The sequence below is a fragment of the Oenanthe melanoleuca genome, chromosome 3 (assembly GCF_029582105.1).
Source record: "Oenanthe melanoleuca isolate GR-GAL-2019-014 chromosome 3, OMel1.0, whole genome shotgun sequence".
NCBI classification, from domain to species: Eukaryota; Metazoa; Chordata; class Aves; order Passeriformes; family Muscicapidae; genus Oenanthe; species Oenanthe melanoleuca.
Window position 1 is genome coordinate 92,311,817 of NC_079336.1, and position 6,248 is coordinate 92,318,064.

A 6,248-nucleotide genomic window follows, 5' to 3' on the forward strand; every position below is an offset into this window, starting at 1 on the left:
CATATTTACAGACTTCTGGTGGTGTTTCCTGCATATAAAATATTTACAGAGAGAAAACAAATAAAGCCTTGGGTACAAAAGGCTTTATAGACCTTAGGAAAGAGTGGTTCCTGTTCTTGTAGGAGAAAAACTCTATTTCTACCCTAGCAACCCCTAGCAACACAGAGGTCCCCACCTTCCCCAAAGGTGGCTGCCTTTGTAGGTTTAGGAACAGAAGGAGGAAATATTTTGCATGGAGCACAGCTGCTCTCTTCTGTCATCCTGTGTAATGGCTGGGATTCCCCAGCAAAGCCAGCTGAGAGCTGGGTAAACAGTAATTCTGTTTGCCAAGGAGCATGTTTGATGACTGCCCCTAGGTAAATTTAGACAGAAGGTGTGGGGAAAGGAAGGGAGAATTTTTAAGGAATGAAACCTGGTGAGATAAGGAGTCCAAAGAGAGGCTGGCCAGGTTGCTTGTCTGCAAATATTTGAAGAGAGTGAATGCAAAGGAGGAAATAAAATGACTGGGTCAGTTCCAGACAGTGAAGGTTGGGCTGAGGGAATTAATATACCAGTTACCCCAAAATTAAACTAATTCTGTTGAATTTGATAAAGGAAAAGGGGGGCCAGCATTTTATCCCTGTTGCATTTCAGTACTTCCAGGAATGTCTGTGTACTGAACCAGGGTGAGGAGTGGAATAACAAAAGGTTGAGGTGAGGGTTTTTTCTTTCCAGGGTGGATTTGTTTTCCTGTCAAACAGACCCACTCAGGGGTACCAACTTTCTTTGCTCATGAGGCAGAATACTGCTTTCTTTCCCCACCCTGCATCAGTGCCTTGTGCTGAAATTTCCTCTCTTCCTGTGGGAAATGGGAGGAATGCTCCCACTTTGCTGTGATTGCTGCAAGCTGCAAACTTGGCAGTGTCATTCATGGAAAAGCAGGGTGCTCCAGCAACTGGAAAAGGTAATTTTGAACATTTGGAATATGTTGTTTTCCAGGTACTTTTTCAGACATACACTTGATATGTGGTGTGCTCTGTAACTCCAGTTGCCACTAGAGTGTTACAGGGAAAGAAGACAATAGGTAGGAGCACCTCCCCTGTGGAGACAGGCTGAGAGAACTGGAGTTTTTCAGTCTGGAGAAGAAAAGGCTCCAGGAAGACCTTAGAGCACCTTCCAGGTCCTAAAGGAGGCTACCAGAAAGCTGGAGAGGGAATTTTTACAGGGTCTGTAGTGATAAGGCAAACGGGAATGGATCTTCAGACTGACAGAGGGGAGGTTTAGATGAAACATTAAATATAAATTCTTCACTGTGAGGATGGAGACACTCTGGAACAGGTTTCCCAGAGAGGCTGTGGATGTCTTATCCCTGGAAGTGTTCAAGGCCAGGTTGGATAAGACATTGGCACCCCATTCTAGTGAAAGGTGCCCCAGCCCATGGTAGGGGGGCTGGAGCAAGGAGATTTAGGGTCTCTTCCAACACATTCTATAACCATTTTATAAATCTATAATACAATCAGATTATTATAATTAATTTCAATTTTCACATTTGCAAAGAGGCTGAGGACAATCCTTTTCTCTGGGGGAGGCTTGGACCAGGTGGCCACCAGTGTGTCCACCACAGCTATTTGGTTCTAGTGATCTGTCACAGCACTTCAAATCCATTTTCCAAGCTTGATTAGCAGCAGCATGATTTATTAATTATTTTGTGAAGAATGTGATACACAAGCACCATCTAGAGGATATAAAGGAGATGATGAGGACTATTGTTGACTACAGCAACATTTGTATTATAGGAGAAAAAAAGTTTTAAAGTTCTTCATGACGAAAACTGCTGCTGAAGTGGCATTAAACCCTAGGGTTAATAGTTACAACAATTATTCTGAGTTTTGTTGCTTCTGGGATTTGCATATTTTTGCCTGGCTGTACTTGCTTTCCTCTCCCTCTCCCCCTTTCCTGATGATAGCAAGAGGATGAGGGGAATAAGGAAGAGCCAATTAAACCGAAAAAATGCTTCACCTGCGTTTCAAAGAAGGGACTGAAAATCCCATGCAGTCAGGACTGTTCTGCTTATGGGGAAATCTTTAGAAGAAAATAACTGCCAATTACCCAGCAGTTTCAGACACATTCCTGACATAGTGCACTAGGGAGAAATGAGAGGGCTCTCCTGTAGTGCAGCATTGGCTAATGAGGATGAAATCTGCTTTGCTGTGCTGCAGACCCTGCAGCATGAAAACAGTTCAGTTTCATTCTCAGAGCTTGCTTTCTCATATTCTAGGGGTTCCTACCCACCCTATTTCTGTAAAAATGGAGTGACTATCAATAGGAAGACCTTTGGGAGCTATGAAAGTTCCTAAATGTTTGTCTCCAAGATTGCTGGTTTAGAGGTTGCAATGTTTTGTCTGAGTATTTGGGGAGGGAAGGGTTGCTACAAGCTGTGGCCTGGCAGGTTCCCTGTTGGGAAACACATCTGAAATTAGCTCTGATCCTGCTTGGTTGGTTTATAAAAGCCATAAAACTGTTGGTGCCTGAGGAGGAGGAAGATGATATCCTGCAGAGGTAATGCCTGCACCCCACAACATGAGTTGGGCTGATCCAGGGTGATGGTTCAGCACTGGGAAGAAAAGCTGGATTTTGCAGGATAACCCAGGTCTTTCTGACACCTCACACTGAACTGGCCAGGGCTGGAGCCACCTTGTGGTGTTGGGGAAAGCTCAGGACCTCTCCAGATCCCAGCCTCAGACAGGAAAGCAATTCTCTTCCTAGTGAAACATCACTACTGCTACTGCAAGCCTCTTCTCCTGGGAAGCCATCCTCATCCCAATGAGAACAGCGCATTTCCTGGGAAGAACAGGAGCCCAGAAAGTGCATGGGCCCATTCCTCCCTTCCTGAGCTGTTGGCCACTTGTTCCCCAGTATCCATGTACAGTGAAAGGACAGAGGAGCAAGAGGGAGGAGGGATGATGCAAGAGCAGCTCTGAGTGACTCACAGTTGCTGAGTGTGAGCATAAGGAAGGACAAACCCATCCTGCCTGAAACTCCATGCTGTGAATGGATGTTCCTTATGAGGAATGAGCTGGTGCAGCAGCAGCTGAAACCACTCACTTCAAAATGTGAGAGTTGGTGACTTCTTTGAAGAGCTGCAGGTGTGCAGGGAGACGGAGAAGAAATCAGATCTCTTTTTCCTTCTGAAATTTCCTGGTTTTAGGGAGACACAAGTGGGTAACTATTTGTGGAACCTCTATTTTCACTCAAGAGCATTACACTGGTCTCATAGTCAAATGGAAATCACCTCTTTCTTTAAAGAAAATGGGCATATTGTGTGAGTATGTAGAAAATGAAGAAACTGGCTCATGAAGTGAGTCAAAAGAGCTTTAATCCCTCAGAGTGTGGACTCCCATCCACATCTACTGCTGGGCTGGGAGTGGAAGTAGTTGATTTGTGGACTTACCTGGCTGCAGAGCACTTTGTGGGCGGGTGGTGTTCAGATGGCTGGTGGGACAGTGTCCTAGGTTACAATGAAAAGACATGCCCAAAGGTGTGTATTCTATCACTCTCTGGTGAAACTAGGTGGGGCAGTGATCCTTATCTCTGTGGGAGATATCCTCTGCTAATGGGCCAGCTGTTAAAACCAGGTGGGGCAATGTTCTTTATCTTTCCCAAGACCCATCCTTCCTCCAGGGAGATATTTTCTGTTAATGGCCCATTGAGTCCCACTGTATGACTGATAAAATTACATCATCCCATCATGAAATGCTCCACCCAGGGGAAGGAGCCAAGCCTTTCCTACCTAGATAAAAACTGAGATTTGGAACACCAAAGCAGCCCTTACCCACTGCTTTCCAGAGCACAAGAGCTACCAGACCTTTTTACAGGATCACTACAACAAGAACACCTCATCTGGACTGCTACCACCACCCCAACTAGTGGGTTGTCAGGTTGTGTTCTGACTCTGTCAGTGGTTTTTATTTTGTACTATTGCATGTATTTTATTTTTCTCTCTTTTTTTTTTTTTTTTTTTTTTTTTTTCCTATTAATTTGTATTTCTGACTTGGAATCTCTCACTGGTTTTGCTTTCAAACCATTACAGACAGCCAACTTCCCAGATAATAAGATAAATTCTGGATTACACCAATATATCCTAGTCCTGTCATTAAACCACATGGGACAGTGTGGTCCCTAAATATTTGTGACCAGACTAACAAGCCTGGGTGGCAAATATACATCTTCCCTGCATTGCCCAGGTGCTTCTCCCACTGCTAATTGAATTCTTGCTGGTTCTGTTTCTTTCTGGCTTTGTTCCCTTCTACTCCTCTCCTCTTCCATTTGGCTCAGTCTCAACCCTCATTGCACCACAGAGACTCTAAGAAAACTGTGGTAACTCTGACTGAGCAGAGCAGTCACATAAGAGTCCTGCACACACTTGGTCTTGATCACTGTCCAGCAGAGGCTGGCAGCTGCCAGCAGATTACAAAGTGGTCTGTGAGTATCATCTGTGGGGCACATAAGAGATAGCTAAGAAAAGCAAAGTAATTATATGAAAAATTTTCAACCCAGCTAAAACTTCTGCAGCTGCTGGAAAATAGCTGGAGCAGAGGAGTTCACAAACCAAAAAATGTTTTTGTGGGCCAGTGAAAACTATTGCTTTGACTGACTCTGGTTTCCTTTACCCCTGACTCTTGTAAAACCAGAGAAGTCTGACCTGTGGCAGCTGTACAGATTCAAACCACTGCATGGAGCCAAAGAAACACTTCTTGAGCAGCTCTACAGCTCCCAGATCCATCAGGATGGGACACAGGTGCTGTTGTCTCCTGGTCCAGGATATGGCCTTGCCTGTGAGATAACTCAGCAGTGATCAAGAAATCTAAAAAGCTGAGCAAAACCATCCTCCAGTGCCACTCTGTGTCCTGCTCAGCTTCAGCACAGCCATGCTGGAGACCTTGGCTAAAGGCACAACCTCAACTGAGAGCACACAGCTTACAGCACATAACGTTACTGGATCTGCTTCCAGCTCTCCACATGTGACTGATTTCCCACGTGCTGCTAAAAATGCCATTATCCTCTTTATAAAGAGAGCTCTTCTGACCCACAGGGGACAGGAGGCATCTTCAAAGCACAGTGAAGTTGGGCTGTGCCTAGCCAGGTTTGGGCAACCAGGTGGTATCAGGGCTGTTTTCTTGTGTGGCCGTGATCTACAGACAGGTGCTGCTCAGACCATTTGTATTTAACTTCAAAAAGATCTTGGGGCCTCCTCTGCTACACTGGGAACTGAATGGGCAATGCTTAGCTTTTCTTCCTTTTTAATGGAATGGCTTCCCATGAACTGTGCAAGCAGGACCTGTGCTGAGCTTAGAAGGAGGAATAATAAGTGATGAAAATGCAAAACTAGCAAGCAAACAGACAGTGGTACACAATGTTTTGGAGCACCATGTACCAGCAATGAAGGAAAACTTCCCAACACATCTCAGTAAACAGTACTTCCAGTAATTTAAGGTTATTTAAGCATTTTTCAAGCAATAACCTTCATTTTAGTCAGATAGGATGGCTTCAAACCACTGATTCATGCATCCAGAACTTGGAAAACAGTGTGCAAAAAGAGGTGCCTGTCCTTCCAGGGCAGCTGGGCAGCCACTGTGGGCAGTGGGTGCAGCACAAAGGGCTCACAGCCTCTGTGTGCTGCCCAGGGAACACTGCCTGGCACCAGCACGGCCTGAGTCAGACTTAAAATATGAAACAAATGGTTTGAATACTCCCTCGGAGGGTTGCTGTTCTACAGGGGAGCCAGCAGCAGCATTTCAGCCATTCTTGGCAGCAGCTCACTGCCAGAACGGAGATGCTCTCTCCCGCACACCACGTGTGTGTGTTTTGGGGAAACTCGGGGAGAATTTACTGTTTGTGGTTTGGGCTGTGCAGGGAGGGCAGGTGGGTCCGTGGCAAAGCACTGCGGCGACCAGCACAAATCAAGCTGCAAAGGATCTGTTACTTGCAGTGTTCAAGGTTGTAACAAGGTGACAACCCGGGGGGACAGACGTACCACAGTGCGATTTGAGACCTGTTAGGGTTTCCTTTACTTTTTTTTTTTTTTTTTTAATTATTATTTATTTATTTTATTTTTTGGTGATGAGGTTTTCTGTTGTTTTTCTTTGGAGAGGGTTTTTTGTTGTTTTGGGGAGTTGTTGGTTCTTGTTTTGTTTTGGGTTTTTTGTTTGTTTGGTTGGGTTGGATTGGGATTTTTTTGTGGACGATGATTTTTTTGGGTTGTTTTTTCG